This window comes from Eupeodes corollae, chromosome 2 (genome assembly GCF_945859685.1).
Source record: "Eupeodes corollae chromosome 2, idEupCoro1.1, whole genome shotgun sequence".
NCBI classification, from domain to species: domain Eukaryota; kingdom Metazoa; phylum Arthropoda; class Insecta; order Diptera; family Syrphidae; genus Eupeodes; species Eupeodes corollae.
Window position 1 is genome coordinate 43,818,935 of NC_079148.1, and position 18,492 is coordinate 43,837,426.

Genomic DNA, 18,492 nt, shown 5'->3' on the forward strand with positions numbered 1-18,492 from the left:
TATTTGTTAATTGGTAATACCATCAACTTGTTGTTGTAATTCAAAATTTACTAATGTTCTAGAAATGAACCACGCCATTCACTTACATGATTATTAAACAAAATATTTGTTTCGATATTATTTTCGATATAACAAACAAATTAGTTTTATATTAATATAAATTCCTTAAAGCAGTATAATATATTGTTATCGTTTGCTTAAAAACAAATACTGAATTTTTCGAAAAATTCTTCCGTAATCAAGTTTCTTATTTGTTCTTGAAATATGGTTTGTTTATCCCGGTATCTTGGAAAGTACATACAAAAATCGATCTACAAACAATGGTTTTAGATATTATGAAATTTCAAATCGCTCATTTTCATGTTTTGGTAGCATCAAATAACATAAGTCTAAACTTTATAATGAAATAAAGTTTTCATAAAATCGATGTTACAACTTACAAAGAGTCATGCATTAAAAAGAAAACGAAATTTTAAAAATATTGTATAGGAACAGAACACATCCTCTTTAATGTTTAAACATTTTCCGATTCCCAGACAAAGTTTTATTTTTCTCTCGTGAACAATGAACTGAACAATAAAAACAAAATATTAACTTCTATATAAAAGTTTACCACTCGAAGTTGCATCAGCGAAAACAGAACCATTTTATTATAGTTTGTTGATTTTTCTACATTGCTGGTGTTCGTTGAACTTTATCGTGAATCATTTAGCATCCTTTACCAATTCCTGTAAGTACATAAAGTTACTAAAGCTCTATGCTCTATATTTATAGTATATGTAGTATTACATTCTTCATCTAACATCGCTCTTTGGATATGGTAATTACACCCATTAACTGCACGTCCTGAACGTTAGTTGTCGTCATCCTTTCATGTTGACTATATGCTAGCGTTCGGTACAACTAACCTAGTGACGTGTTGAAAACGGGATACGTATTTTTTTGTATTCACCTACTTCCTTTAATGTCTAGTCTATCCTTTCCCTTTACCTATAGCTCGTTATGTTGCTATATTGGTATAATATATTCATTGAAATTTGCATTTCATCGTCCCTTTTTAAACAGACGGGATATGCGCTAATCCTTTAGAGTGAACAAATAGCAAATAGGAGGAAAAAAGTTTACTATAAACAGGAAATGCATCTAAAGCTGTTTTATATGCAATGATGGCTGATGCTCGTTCATAGACGTTTGAGACTCCTCTTTAGATGGAAATACATTTTGCTAGTGGCGCTTTCGTTCTGAAGGGAAATTGAATTTTTAGTTGAAGTTTTATTTTGTTTGTTATTAAAAGTACCTATTTAATTTTTTTTTAATAAGTCAAAACTCTTAAAAGTGAGCTTTTAACATGTCGCTAGTTTATACCGAAATGAATGTCCTTTGAATTTATATGAAGACAAAATTATGCAACCCACAAAAACGAGCACTGTCAAAAACAGAGAAAACAAACTGATATTTTTTTTATGAGGGCAATGTAATTTTGAAACTTTGGTAGAGAAAAACATAGTCTATTCAGATACAGCTACGAACTCTGTGGGTTAATTAATACGTTCAGTAGTCAGGACATGAATGTACTCTATTATCCAATATCCTGATTCATTATACTTTAGTATTTTTTCCACAACAACTCAAAGAATTATGAGCTACGATGATGAATGTATTCACTATCACTGAGAAATCACAGTGACGGATCGACTAAATTCCAAAAATTAGGTTGAATTTTGTTCTTTTTTTAAACTTAGGACTTATTTAATTCTGCATTCTTTATCAAGAATCAATTATTGGACGCATTCATTTAAATTTACCAATGATATGATAAATTTTCAATCTTTTTGTAGAAATCGGAGGTAAAAATATATTTAAAAAAAATAATAAAATTATTGTATTAACTTTCTGTCTCCTTTTCCAAAAATGGACAAAAACACCAAAAATATAGCAGCTTTGCAAACAATTTTTTGTTTGCAAAACTGTCAAAATTTTAAATTAAAGAACTTTCAGAAAAAAAATCGTAGTTTCTTATTATTTTATATCTGGGTGCCTCTTATTTTGAAATAAATCGAAAAAAAAATTTGGAGTAAATTGGGTTTGTGACTTTTTTCATTATTTCAAATTTCTAACACCGAAATCTTCATAAATAGAAAACACACATTTCAAAAATCGTACAATTAAGTCGTTATATTATTTGATCTAGTCTAGTCAAGATCGGATTAAAAGGTATTAAAAAAGAGGCTGGGATGCGACCCACACTGGTAACTTTCCACCCCGTCTGTCGATTTGTTTTGCTTAGAAAAAAATGTTGGGTTACAACAGTTGTCAGTTGAATTATCTATTCTTAAAAAATTTAAATTACCAACAATATTTTTCACACAAAAAAAAAGCTTTGTAAAATAGATATTTAGTCGAAAACAAATGTTTACCAATTTTAGTAGCATTTCTTAAATTTTTACAAATTGGATGAATTAAATTAATTTGGAGATACCAAGAACCGAACATGATTTTTTAACAAATGTGCGTACTATTTTTTGTACATTTTATTGTTTACAAAAAAACGGACTGTTGGATTTTTATAAAAAATCTACTGAATATCGAAAACAATATTTTCTGTGAAATTGTTTTTTTTGTAAGGTTTTTATTTTTTGTCAAAAAACTGTCAATTCAATTTTTCTCAAAATTTTTCTGAATGTTGAAAACAATATTTTTTGTAAGTTAAATTAGTTGGAAGCCATAATCTCAAATTTTTGAAAGGATATTTGAGTCGAAAATCACTTGTTACCAACTTTAAGTAATGTTTTTTTATGTTTTTATAAAAAAAAACTGTCAATCGATTTTTCTCAAAACTTTACCAGATGTTAAAATCTTTATTTTTCCTTGTACACAATTAGTTTAGAAATAAAAAAATTTGTATTGTTAAAAATTTTTTAAGTTTTTTTGATTTATTAAAAAAACTGTTGATTTGATTTTTTCAAAAATTTATATAAAATTTAATTCAAGTCTTTAGCGTTTTTGGTTTGTGAGATATTTTGGGTTAACAAAATGTTCACCTTGATAGGTCTTTCTGCATCTTTCTATATTATTTCTGCATCTTTCTATATTATTATCTGTATAACAAAATTTATTTGAAGTCGATATCTCTTCTGGTTCTTGAGCTATGGACAACGAAAAAAACGTACCGACGACGTGCGGACGTACGGACATACGTACACACGTACGCACAGACATCTTTCTAAAAATCTTTTATTTCGACTCTAGGGCCCTTGAAACATCGAAAAATGTCAACATTTTCAATTTGAAAAATCGGACCCATTACAATAACTTCCTATGGGAAGTTAAAAATGAAATATGAATTAAATTTTAAAAAAAAGTACATAATTGGTTTTCATAGTCTTTAAAAGCCTCATATATCGTCTTGTTTGTTTACAATTTTAAAAGGTTATCTGATATGATGCAGCGATTTCAATGTAAGATTTCAAACTTTTAGAAAAATATAAACTGCGAAAATCTTATTCACCAGGATAATCGTTTTCATGGTATCGGCGTTAAGCCACCTAAAACCAAAACGATCAAATCCTAAAATGTCATAGGGCCCAAAATTGTTCACCAATCCCAAAAAGTTAAACAAACAAATCGCCAAAAAACCCAAAGCCACTCCCAATTTGGTGCTTGTCATTTTGCCCAGAAAATTTTTTAATTTTGAATTAATAACATTGGGGTTGGGCTTTGTGTTATTTATGTTGAGTATGTCGGCGATTACAATTTCAATCGTTTCTCATGTAAAGTGTGATTTTTTAAAAGGTATAGGAAAGTTTTTCAAAAGAAAAACACGTACAATTCAGAAAAATGCATGAAATCATTAATTAAATCTATATCACGGTCAATATCATTTAATGTTTAAAGATTATTTCATGCAAATATTGACCTTGACGGCCCCTCGAACGATCCATCCGCTTAGTTCAATTTTGCTACACTCTTTCCAACATTTCGGCCGATATCTCACGAATAAATGTTGTCAATGTTGTCTTCCAATACGTCAATTGAAGCCTGCTTGTCTGCAAAGATATGACCTTAACATAGCCTCACAAAAAATAGTCTAAAGGTGTTAAATCACACGATTTAGAACGGTCCTCAACGTGAAATAAAATGTTCGCCGAACTCGCATCTCAATAAGTCTATTGTTGCGTGTGCTGTGTAGCATGTGGCATCATCTTGTTGAAACTACATGTCATTCAAGTCAAGCTCTTGCATTTTGAGCAAAAAAAAGTTGGATATCATCGCACGGTAGCGCTCACCAATCACAGTCACGTTACGATTCGCATCATCTTTGAAGAACTTCGATCCCTCAGCCATAAACCGCACCAAACTGTGACTTTTTCTTGGATGCATTGGTAGCTCTTACAATACTTCTGGGTGATATTCACTCCAAAATTGACAATTCTGCTTATTTACGTACGAATTGAGCTACACTGCTGAACACAATTTTTCGGTAAAAAAGTGGATCTTCGACCAACTTTCCAAGAGTCCATACACCAAAAATTGTACGTTGCAGTAGGTCGTTCGGCTTCAATCTGCACCAGCTGTATTTTGAAAGGCATCACACCTAAATCCTTCCGCAAAATTTTCCACGTATTTGAGTAACAGAAGCCCAAATGCTGTGATCGGCGATGAATCGATAATTGATGGTCATAATTAACACTGGCCGATACAGCTGCGATATTTTTTTCAGTTCGCATTCTACGTAAGCGTGTTGGTGGTTTAATGTCGAACAATGTAAATTTGGTGCGAAATTTAGTCACAACAGTCCGAATAGCCGCTTCAGTGGGTCAATTAAAATGACCACAAAATAAAAGAAGCGCGCGATGAATTTTCTTAACAGAGCACGCATTTGGGTAATAAAATTCAATAATTTGCAATCGTTGTTCTTTTGTAAGACGATTCATTGTTAAATTTATAGACCAAACTAAAGATGTTTGACAGTGAAACAAAACACGAAATGTGCGTCAGCTGTTTAGAGCAGTGTTGCCAAAAAGAAAATAGCGAAACAATCACCCTTTATTATCACGCAAAGAAATATAAGCTTAATCATAAATAAAATAAAGCCCAAAAAGAGAAACCTTGTACAAAATATCACTAAGAAAATGTCACAAAGCCCACATAAAATGTCATATCACTCAACACAGCTTTCAATGTTGTAAAACCCTAATTTAGAAATGTCTGTTTGGTGGTTGGGCTTTGAGACGCGTATGAAATTATATGTGGGCAAAGTTTCTTTCCATTTTAAGAATCCGGATTTAACGAAGCGTTGCATACGCACAACTTTGCACCTAACCAAAATCCTATACTAAGCCCAAGCAGCGCTTTCTTGACGTTCCGGGTTATTCGACGATCTGACATTTATTTCATTCAATGCTTGCGTTTGGGCGATAAAATTTAAATTTCCTAATATCGTGTTGCCCAAAAAAACCCAAATTTTGTCAGAATATCCAAATGATACTTTTGGGTGATAACGTCAGTTAGTAACTCGGGCGTTATAATATTTTAAAAGTTTATCAGCAAAATGTGATACTAATTTTGGGGTTTGGATCATTTTTTCCTGAAAAGGTAGAAAAATATAGAACCATTTTTCGACAGTATGATATTTTTAAAATAAGAACGAACATTTCTTTTGATTTGGAATTGTATAAAACATTGGTAATATTTACAACGGTATATCGTTTTTGACTTAGGCGTTATGGTTTTAATGACCTTACCTCGTTAAGAAAGTTGGGGGTTCCAAAAATTGTTTGGGGATTTTTGGAATGAAGATTTATTCCTTTAATTTTTCTCTTAGGATATAAAAGCAAGTTTATTTATTTCTTGTGAAGATTTCGTGCGATGATGAATTTTTTTTGATTTCCTACGCCTCCTAAGAGTATTAAGTACTCTATTCCAGAACTATACGTTTTTTTTCAAAAGACAAATGCGTTGACATTTATTTAAATCGACACAATAAAAATATCGCGCTTTAAACTTACAATTGATAGATTTTTAGATGTGTGAGTGCAATACAACTTTATCTTTCAAATTATTAATAAAACCAAATAAATTTTGCTTTCCCAAAATTTATGACACAAGACGTCATTCAAATTGCACACCAACTCGCTTCACAGTAACGCACAATGTCACTCCAATTTTTACTTGCGACATATAGGAACTATATGGCAAGTTTTACATTCGTCACAACTACATTCGAAGTCACAAAAAGTGGGTCCCGCTATTCCGTCCGGTCCGTTTTGTCTGTCTGACCGCGCTCCTACAGCCTAAACCATTGGGTCGATTGAGTTCAAACTTTTTTTGGTCAAGAAAGGAAAATCGAATTTTCTCAAAAACAAACCGATAGATTTTTTTAAATTTTTCTCTAAAATTGTATTTTTTAACTTAGCTTCTTTTAGTAAGAAAAACATATTTTTGTATGGCTCCGAAAAGGTACCGCTCATAGAACCATTATCAACTTCCCAAAGGAAGTTATTGTAATGGGTCCGATTTGTCAAATTGAAAATTTTGACATTTCTCGACGTTTCTAGGTCCCTAGAGTCGAAATAAAAGAAATTTAGAAAGTTGTCTGTGCGTGAGTGTGTATGTGTACGTATGTCCGTATGTCTGTACGGTCGCGACGTTTTTTCGTTGTCCATTGCTCAAGAACCAGAAGAGATATCGACTTCCGATAAATTTTGTTATACAGATAAGACAGAAAAATGCAGAAAGGGCTCACAAGAGCAGTAGCAGTTTGAAAAAAAGGTGAACATTTTGGTTAACCCCAAATATCTTACGAACCAAAAACGCTAGAGACTTGAATTAAATTAATATATTGTCACGTGATATCAAAGAAGTATATTTTTTGAAAAAAAAAACCATTTAACGTTCTTTTTATAAATCAAAAAAAACTGAAAAAAAAATTTGTCACCTCCAAAATTTTACGACTTAAATATGATTTCATCTCCAAAACAATTTTGTGCAACGAAGAACAATGTTTTTGACATCTGATAAAACTTTGAGAAAAATCGAATTGACAGTTTTTTTTTGTAAAAAATAAAAATCCAAAAAAAAACATTACTCAAAGTTGGTAAGAATTGAATATCGATTCAAATATCTTTTCAAAAACTTAAAATTTAGGCTTCAAACTTATTTTATCTTATAAAAAATATTGTTTTCAACATTCTGCAAAATGTTGAGAAAATCGAATTGACAGTTTTTTTTAACAAAAAATAAAATCCTAAAAAAAATTAATAAAAGCTGGTAAAAATTGATTTTCGACTCAAATATCTTTTCAAAATTTCGAGATATTGTCTTTATTTTACTTTTATTTTTCAAAATATATTGTTGTCAACATTCAATAAAATTTTTAAAAAAATCGAATTGACAGTTTTTTTTTTAAATAAACTCTAAAATAACTATACTATAACTTGGTAAAAATATATTTTCGACTCAAATAGCTTTTCAAAAATTAAAAATATTGGCTTCAAACTTGTTTTATTTCACAAAAAATATTGTTTTCGATATTCAGTAATTTTTATATAAAAATCCAACAATCTGTTTTTTTCACAAAAAATAAAATCTACAAATTGGGTAAAAATTGATACGAGTACATATAGACAAACTTTAAGCAAGACAAATCGACAGACGGGATGGGAAGTTGTCAGTGTGGGTCGCATCCCAGCCTCTTTTTTTGTTTTTTTAATTTTCTCAGCAAGTTATAAACTGATTTCAATAATTTTTGTTCTGATTAAGCTCTTATATTGCCTTTACAATATTTGATTATCAAAGAGGCAGTTTTTTTTTTAAATATTGAATTTCTATTTTTCAAAATTCTATATCTCAAAAACGGGTCAATAGTTTTTACGAAATTCAAAGGTATATCTTATATTTGCAATCACTAAACAACTGCGTACCAAAAATATTCTTAAAACAAAATTGAAAAATTTTATATATACAAATTAATTTAAAAAAAAAAAAACGCTCTAAAGATTTCAAAAAAACAAAAAAATAAAATCAAGGGTTTTTTGATTTATAAATTGGCATTTAAATTTTTGAAAACAAACTTATTTTTCGGGTAAAATTTTGAATCTTAAAAAAGTAAAAATATATTTTCTATTAGAATCACTTTTTCAACGTATGTATACACATTATACCTGTATAGGTATATACAACTGTTGCTTACGTGTCACTTCATAACCAAAATCCACAACGTACAAGAGCCTGATTGTAAACAACACATGAATAGCAATTTCTTGTACTTTAAAGAACAAAATAAACTGAACGTAATAACTCCATGTTTTGCCTTGAAAACTTGTAGGAAAGAAGGCATGTGAATGGATTGTAGTAAGCACCTTCTACCACCAATAAAGCTGTGTACGCCAATCAACTATTCTTTATCCGTTTCAGACACCTTCCTAAACATACATGTTCTGTCTCTTTCTTATCTTCAGATAATTTATTTTCCATCCTGGTTCTTCTAATATGAAATTAAAATAAAGGAAAAAGCTTTGAACGAACTAATTGAATAAACAAACAATTGTTTTCGTTAAGTATGCCTTCAAGTATTTTTCATTTCCGGGATGAGTTATCCCAGAATGAGTTGTGTCTTGGAATGAATCACAGGGTTTTTGACCAATGAAATGGCATTTATATGTTTAAAGACATACTTATTTTACAGGTATATTTTTATATCTTATATAGGTACTTTTTTAAACAGACTCTTTGCATACAGGAGTAAGTTCGTACGACCCAGTCGTGCATTTTGTTTCTATTTCATACGATTTGAAAATTTGGTCTTCCATTTGAATAAAATAACGCTTTAAAGAAGATCTCTATAACTTATCACTTTTATTGAAATTGCTTAAAGTGAATTCTCAACTTTCTTGATCTGAATATGATATTGTGTCAATTTACCATCTACATCAGTTGCATTTTTGATGAAAGGATCAAGTAATGAAGCTCAACGATTCATTTATTGGGGTTTTGCGTTAACTGGACCTTAAAGGAGAAGTCTAAGACTTATCCTCAACATTAACAAATAAAAGGTCATAAAAGCTACGGTTCGATGTTTTTTTTAAATCATTTTTCTAAATAAAACCTATGCATATATTTCATATTCATAAAATTCACATACAAACCCATTACATTAAATTTTTACTTCTATTCCTGATGAATATAAGAGTGGCCTTTTGTGTTTGGAAAAAAGTAAAAGTCATAAACTCATAAAAGGCACTATCTACATATGTTATAAATTTAGAAGGCCTCGTCCTTCTGCTGCGTCAACGGCCTTGAACTCCTTTTTTTTGCAACATAGTTTTATGATCTCGTTAGCATGAAAATTGAAAAGCTTTGCGATGTATTAATGAATGTGAATGTTCCAAAAAAATTACATAAGTATTTTTAATTACTGTGAAATCTCTTACGTATGTGCGTCTACACTTTCAGATAAAATTCAAAGTTTGATTAATTTACAAATGTTTTCAGAAAAAAAAAATATTTTTTTTGAGTAAAACTTTGAATGCTGTGTGGTGTATTTTATTATTTGTAATTATAATTATTATTATTTCTCTTGCATAATATTTTTTAAGAACTGAGATAAAAATATAAGTTTAGTGACTGATGCGACATTCACACGAATATGGCAAACGACTTTATAATTAGATTCACCAATTTATTGTTGCTTAAATTTATCTATTCAGAAAATTACTCCCAAAGCGTGACGAAAGTAACTTAATTATGTTCATTATTCTATAATTATTATAGCTAAAAGTGGTTTTTAAGTAAAATAAAAAAAAACAAAATTTTTCTTATCGCTTTTTTTCAAAAAATATCTTAATAGCTTCTGTTGAAAGCTTTTTTCATAACTTTAGATAATTATTATTAGTTTTGACATTAAATGTTTGATTAAAGTTGCCTAGAGATATGTTCACAGTTATGTTCAAAGCTAAAGTGTTTTCCAATTAATGGTTTCAATTTAGTAAAAAACCGTATATGATATTAATTTGATTGCTTGGAAGAAATTATGCGATTAACAATGAAGCATGCTCCTAAGGTGTTAATAACAAGATCTCGGATGCAAATTGTGATCACTAAGAAATGCAGCACAGGTTGCTGTTAATTCGACGCTACCGGAAAGTGTCATGAGTCTTCCTGTTCTTGAGAGCGTAAATGATTCAATGGGACGAATCTTCTTTCGCACTCGTACAGTTGCAAGAGTACTGAAAGACCTTGACATACACAAATCCGCTGGCCCAGATAGTATCTCCCCAATTGTTCTTAAGAGGTTTTCTTCATCGCTGGCAAAACCACTGCGCAAACTTTTCCATCTTTCCTACTCTACAGGTCTCTTTCCGAGCGGATGGAAAATAGCATTCGTCCAATCTGTCCCTAAAAAGGGCGAATCCTCCTCTCCCTCTAACTATCGTCCAATAGCACTCACGTACCTTTTTTCCAAGGTCATGGAAACGCTGATTAATTTTCAGCTCAAGAAATATCTCGAAGAAACTTCTTAATGACCGACAGTATGGTTTTCGTAGCAATAGGTCCACTGGTGATCTCATGGTTCATCTCACCGAACAGTGGAACAAATCTTTACATCGTTTTGGAGAAAGTAAGATTATTGCACTTGATATTTCAAAAGCATTTGATAGTGTTTGGCACCAAGCTCTCTTATCGAAAATGCGTGCTTTTGGTATTGATGAATCTCTTCTTCGTTGGATTAGAAATTACCTATCTAACCGTTCAATACAAGATGTATTGGATGGTTACAAGTCTGAAATTCATAAAATAAATGCTGGTGTTCTCCAGGGCTCCGTTTTGTCTCCGATTCTCTTTCTTATATTCATAAATGATCTTATGTCTGCCACTTCTAATCCATTAACCTGTTTCGCCGACGACAGTACCCTCAGCTTCTCATACTCGTTTATAGATTCACATCCTTGTCCTTAGGATGTGGAACTTCAACGGCAGCGTATGATAAGCTCATTAAATTCTGATCTTGACAGCATTGTACAATGGGGAATCAAAAACCGTGTAGAATTTAATGCTTCGAAAACTTAATGCTGTCTTTTGTCGTTAAAGCGTAACACACCCCCGATGCCACTATCTATGAGTGGCACTTGCATCCAAGAAACTAATCAACTGTCAGTTCTTGGTATCTGTATCACAGATCACCTTTTATGGAACGATCATATATTTGATATTGCCAAAAATGCTGCCAGGTGCTTAGGATTTCTCCGACGGTGCAAGAAATTTTTCACCCCTTCTGATCTGGCTGTAATTTACAAAGCCTTCATCCGTCCAAAGCTTGAATATAATTCGCATATCTGGGCAGGTGCCCTGCCCCTAAAACAAGTTTAAATCTCTTGGATAGAATACAAAAATGGGCTTTAAAAATGATAGGCGATAGAACTATAATCGAAACATTTACATCGCTAGAACACCGCCGCAATGTTTCATGCCCTTCGTTGTTTTATCGATATTTTTACAAAAAATGTTCTGTTGAACTAGCCAGTTGCATTACACCCCTTAAACGATTCACCCGTAATACTCGCACTTCCAGGAATGCTCATCAGTTTACCCTTGAGCTCAATTTCGGGCGTACTGTCAAGTATAGAGATTCTTTCTTAAATCGCACATCGAGAATGTGGAATGCTTTAGCCAACTCTGTTTTTCCCTCCCATTTTGATGTTCAGAACTTTAAGACCAATGTGAACCGGTATCTCCTTTTAAATCCTTCCCTATTTTCCTAATGCTCGCACAGTGTTTAAATATATAAAGGGTCTAATAACCCCTTGAGTACCTGCAAATTATATAAAAAAAAAATAATAACATGTACATGAGGACGTAAACCGCACCGAACAGCGATAAGAAGATAAATAGGCTCTTCAAAAATCCTTTAAAGTTAGGCAAAAAGGACTTAAGTTAGAAACTGGTCATAAAGCCTTAAATTAACTTAATGCATTAATTTCAAACCAAATTCACAATTTTTCCGAATAAATGTCTAAAGACGAAATTGGTACGATAGTTGATAGTCTGCCTTGAAATTAAACTGCGCATCCATTTATTGGAAAACCATTTCTAATTCAAAAAATCTTATGGAGAACTCTTAATATATTGATATTTTTAAATTAATATGGATGACATTATTTAAAAGTCAAAATGAAGATACAAACAATATGATAATTTTAAAAAATATAGTGCCATGTGAAAATTACCCAATTTCACAGCACTTGAAGGCCAATCGTCCAATTTATATTCCATTCTAATTTACGACTATTTATTTCGTTCAATTGGTTGAATTAATAATTCTTTGTGTTAAAATAAAAAATATCCAATCAATATTTGAATCATTATTTCGAAACAATTATTATTATGACAAGAATAAAGATGGTATGTATTTTATCATATCAAAATTGTCCTTCGAGCATCTCCAATTGTACGGTATAAAATGCCCTACAGGTGCTGTAAGCTATTCAGTAATTTCGAAATGTTTGGAATGAATTGGTATCATTTGCCTTGCTTAGCAATAACATTGCTTGCAGTTGATGGATATGTTATTTTGGACAAAGAGAGTTCTGAGAATTCAGACTTAATTGAATTCACTTTATTCATCGCTCGAGTACATCTTCCACGATTTACTAAAACTGTAGTAATTATCGAAGACAACTCTTATCCTGAAAACTATGTGGCTAATTCTCAACTAGTTTCGTTTACATCGAAACATTTACAAGAATCAATAACAGTTCAACGTTGTATTGGAAACTTTAAAGAACAACCCTGGGAGTTCTATTTATTTTTCGTGGATTCTTTAAAAGCTTTCAGGTAAGGATTTAAAGAAGCAGAAACAAACAAACACTTAATTACATCATTTGTAAATGATATTTCTAGAAATTTACTTCAAAGATTTCCGCCCAACAATTATGATCGCCATTTTCACTTCCTTATCGTTTTGACTCACTGCGATGGTGACTTTCATAATTTCATGAAAACGGTGTTTGAACTTTGCCGTAAATTCCACGTTATCGATGCTAATATTGTTTTGGATCATCCTTGGTTTGGTGTTTCTATCTTTACTTATTATCTTTTTTCGAAGGACTTAGAATGTCGAACTATTAAGCCTATGCTTTATTTTCGAGCCAGTGATGGATTTGAATTTCTACAGATTTTATTTCCAGAGAAGCTTCAAAATTTGCATGGTTGTCCATTGAGAATAACAAGTCGCACAATACAACCATTTTTGACTTTCAAAGGTGATCGAAACAATCCAAAACCTATTGATGACAATTGGACAAATCTCTCCGGAATCGAAGGAATGCTGCTGAGAGTTCTTGCGGAAGCTTTGAATTTCAAAATCAAGCTGTTACCATTTCCAAAGAATGAAACACTTATTGAGAATAATACAGCATATGGATGTTTTGCTGAGGTGTTATGATATTATTTTCAAACTTCTACTTTCAAACAATGAGTTTTTTTTAGATATTGAATGGAAACGCTGATATAGCGATTGGAAGTTTCAGTAGTTCTAATCCGCATCGTAAGAACTTCTCGGTATCTAATCTCTATCACTTTACGCCTTACATGTACATCATTCGTGGTGGAAAGGTCCTAAACAGCATGGATCGACTCCTAAGACCGTTCAGTTTTCGTGTGTGGATGTTGATTTCGTGCCTCCTAGGTTCTGCAGTCGTTGTCATAGTGGTTCTTCAGTATTCTAAATCTAAAATTCGAGTTGCACTCCTCGGATCAAGGAACGAAGCACATACGATTCATCTTGTGGGGGTGTTTCTAGGTTACCCATTACAGCAGCCTCCGAGACGATCCATCCCACGATTAATCTTCGTCAAGTGGCTTTTTCTAACTCTTGTCCTCCGTAGTGCTTATCAAGGTGGTCTCTACGATGCTATTCGCTTGGATAGATACATGAATGTTCCATCAGGCTTTGATGATCTCATGGCTACTAAGTTCAAACTCTTCATCTCCCCCGAAGTTGCTCAGCTAGAGATGTTCTCTAGTATACTTTCGAATCAGATAGAAATCGCATCAGATGATTTTCGACATAGATTTCGAATTTTGGAAAGATCCTTTAAAAAGTATGCAACAGTTGCATTGTTGGAAAACTACGTAAGTTACATGGAAACAGCAAGAAATTATGGAATTAGTTTGTATATGCTGTCGGAAACTATTTATGTTAATCAATTTGCAATATTTTTACCCAAACAATCAATGTTTCTTTATCCGTTAAATAAGAAACTATCAATTTTTCTCAATTCCGGATTATCGATTTACTACCGACAATGGTTTTTGGCAGAGCAGGCATTTTTCAAATGGACCCTGGAAGAACCTCCACGAAGACCAATTGCAATTGGACGTTTAAGGACATTGTTTGATATTTATTTGTTAATGACTCACTTGGGATTGTTTATGTTTTTCATGGAATTGTTGTCGGTTCGTTCTAAAATTTTGAGAAAAATGTTTGCATTTTTAAATTCTTGTTTGTAATTGTTATTTTTCAAGGAAAATACAGAGTTTTCTTTTTTTGTTCAGTGTGAAACTTGGAGTCTTATGCGTATTATTTCTATTGCTTAAGTGGTGCAAGTATTTCGAGACGTCAATTTTTTTTTGTCTTCAAACTAAATGTTAAACTTCCCCCAAAGTGATGCCACCAATAAAAAGTTAAATAAAACGAGTTAATTGCCAACACCTGCCACAGAAACCAATCGTCTAGTGAAAAGCAAGAAAATAGAAGACTTTTTTCTCAGCTTAGTATTTACACCTTTTATACGTTATACGAACACATTTTCAATAGAAGTTCCTATTCCTTAGAAGAGCTCCTATTTTATTTATTTCATACTCGTAGAATGAAAAAAAATTTAATTATTTCTTTTTCTTCTTCTTCTTACTTTAATTTTCCTATCCTTTACTTAACTTTGTACATCAAGCAGTATTTTTCACAATGACTTACCTTGCTAGTTTATTCTGTAAATGTTTTTAATCTACCACAACACGTTTACCACAACGGAAAGAACATTAAAAGCCCTCTTCTCTTCGCTCGAAGTCCCCAAAAAAAAAACACACACACACAAATTCTACCCCACAGTGTAAATGCACCTTAAAGATCCTTCCTTCCTGACTTGCTCTATACCTTTACCACCGCCACTTGCCACAGCAGAGTCGATACGACTTGTGTGCTGCCTCTTGAAAAACAACCCTCTTAACTGAAACAAACATATATTGCTGCATCTCCACTTAAATAGGCAAACTCTGCTCCTGAGTTCTGATGGTTTATCTAAAGTCTCTAAAGGAAGGCCCATTCTAGAATTGGAAAAAAACCTCCTTAACTGTTGTTGTGAGCACACTGAGGCAAAATCTCAGCATATACTCACAAGTGGAATGCAACAATTTATTTGCCAACTCAAGTGTAATAGTAGACCTAGGTTGATACAACATGTTATGTGCACGGAATGTAGAAAATCCAAATCAGTTTTGAAAAGTTTTTGAAGAAAAGTCCTACAACAACAAAACACAAAAAGAAAGGAAATATAAACTCTCCACCGTGCAAGTATTCAACTCATTGCGTCCTTTAACAATCCTTTTTCAAGTCCCATATAGGTATTGCAGAGCAATTGGTAAGGTGACCAGCAATCCTAATTTTTCAACTTTTTTTTAAATTTTAAAGATGATTTTAAGAAGTTATCGTTTCGCAATAAGGTGCAATTAGCTTCCTGATGGATTCTGGACACCAATTTAGAACTTGACTTCTTCTGAGAGTGACCCCTATATGGGACCTTTTCGTATCATGGATCAACGAATTTTAATTTTGTCAACTTATTTCTTTCAACAAAAAGAAGAAACTATGGTCACCCTCTCAAGGGCAATATCCACTTACAGTGGAAACGAAAAAAAAATTAAAAGCTAGACCATGCAGGATGCGGGGAATTGCGAATAAGTAATGAGATGGATCCACCTTTTCCATGTGAGAATGCATACAATTTTACTATACCTTAGGAGCTGGAAAAAACAAAAGGCCATAACGCGCCCCGTCGACAATATTTATATTTTGCTCCTTTATTTTTTGTTTTAATTTCAAATCAAAAGAGTTGGTTAAACAACCCACTCCTCTAGACCTTATAAGAAAGTTATTACAAAATTGTAAGCTTTACCTTAGTGTAGTCATAGTGGACCTGGGACAAAACAACAACAGAAAAGTCTAAACCCGTCGAGAAGGGGTGTATAAAAGCTTGCCATCATATATACCTTAGTGCACTGTATTTTATTATAATGAAGCTACTAAAATTATAAGAGACGACACGATGAAGTTTTATTACTGGTTAGAAACTTTTGTAATTTTCCAAACGTTTAAACAAAAAATAAGAGGGAATTAAAATTTTGTATTTTTTGTTGTGTGGTTGAATTTTAATTTATTTTTTTCTGTCATACGAAAAATACTTTGTTTAAAACTCAAATAGGCATAAAGGATTTTTTGTCCCGACAAATTTTTGTTTGGATGTTCCGAACAAAAGAGCTCTCAAAACTTGCGTAATTGGACTTAGATTACAAAAATATTAAAATTTGTCTAGGGGGTTGTACCGACCCTCAAAATTTTGACAAATTTATATTTTTATGCTTTTTTTCTTTAATTTCGGTTCCTGAGCTACTATTATAAAATATTAACTTTTTAATCTTATTAGGTTTAGAACATGTTTGACGTTTTGATTTGCATGCAACAATACGTTTCCAGCGGTTTCAAATTTATAAGGTTTTAAGCTAAAAATACCCCCAATAGGTGCTATTATCATCATTTTCCTGGACCTTAAAACCACAGCTCTATAAACCTGACACAATTTGAATTAAAGTTTCTATACCTTTTCGATTTTAAAGAAAGAATTGTTTATTAATTTGAGGTCCACCTGCACAAATGACTTAATTTATTGATGTCCTGCAAAATACACGTTACACAACTCAATCTGGTAATAAAGTCGGATTTAAAACTGAAGGTTGTTTTCTACCTGACAAATATCTACACAATTCAATCCGGTAATAAAGTCGGATTTAAAGCGCAAGGATTTGAAAAGTGGGCGTTTTGTGGACAAATATGGGAAAACCACATATTTGAGGAAACGTAGAGGTATTTTATTCACCATTTGTTTATGACTAAATGGGTTGTTGAACTCCATAATTTGTAGACCTGATCTTATACAAAAGCCACACTTTGAAGTCCTTAGTATTCATTCGAGATCCTCAACGGGTTGTGTAAACTGCGTTGTAACAGTTTTAAAAGCAATTTTTGTGATTTTTTTTTAAATAATGAGTCCAAGACGTAGTGGGACTACTTGTGCTTTATTGGGATCATACAAAAAACTTGACGATCGGCAGCTACCAACTACAACAGATGTCATTAAATTAATTTTGTTTGTAAGGAACGAACTACAACTTAAATTCAACGGAAAGGATCCTTCCCATTCATATGCGATTGCTTTTGAAGAAAACGACAATATTTAGGCTAAAGCTTCTATCCCAATTGTAACTAAGGAAAGAGTTATTCAATTACTTAAATCCTGTTTCGAAAGGAATATTGTGAAGCGATACCCCAAAAGCAAACAAAATGCTAGTTTCGAAAGCAAACTGAAGTGTTTTTAAGAGTCATCTGAGAAGCTTTTCGACGTTGCTGCTTGTAAATGCACTTAATTTTAAACTTGTTCGTGTTTAAAACCAAAGAAAATTCCCATCCATGAGAGAAATTTTTTGTTGGATCAATGAAATGAAAGGAAAATGGTTATAAGCGGGGTTGACAAGAAAGAAACAAATATCCTGAAGAAACGACAGCAGAGGCAAATTGAAGAGTCAAAAAGGGAAGCAAAAAAATGGTCTACGCAGGAAACGGATATTGTCTCAGGAAACTGCAAGGAAGAGTTGGTGCGTGAATCTTCCCCAGAAACACATTCGGTAACAGAGGCATCCCCAACAAACCCCCCTTTGATAAAGGCACTATCGACTTCAAGATCTTATCTCAATAGATTGAAGTTGCCAACAGTTGCCAAGGTATGTGATCGATACGGTATATCGATGCGATCTGCTGCTGATGTCGCTTCTGCTGTTTTGGCTGATGTCGGCTTGGGTTCTTCCAAAGATTCAACTCTTGTTATAGACAAAAATAAGATCCACCGAGCTGTATCAAAATCACGTGAAGAAGCTTTAAAAGATATTGGAGGTATTGATATAAAAAGCATTTACTTTGATGGAAGAAAGGACAAGACCCTGATAAATATGAAAATTAGAGCCAAACATATTTTCCAATTAATTATGTACTCTCGATATTTACCCGAAAATTTGAGATGTGTTATGATTCTGCTATAGAAAGAAATGCTTATTTTTCACATCCAGAAAACCTGCTTATCAGTATGTTGTTTGATGAAAGGGACCACATTCGGGAGCTGGCAGAGAAGCTGAAAATATCAACAAACGCAAGATATATAATCCACCAAA

The 18,492-nt window shown here is 32.4% G+C and overlaps 1 protein-coding gene across 2 annotated transcripts in view; it reads left to right on the plus strand.

Moving 5' to 3' along the window:
• LOC129944127 (diacylglycerol lipase-alpha) overlaps positions 1-18,492 on the plus strand; it is a 212,423-nt gene that overhangs the window by 126,588 nt on the left and 67,343 nt on the right. The gene's annotated exons all lie outside the window — the stretch shown is intronic.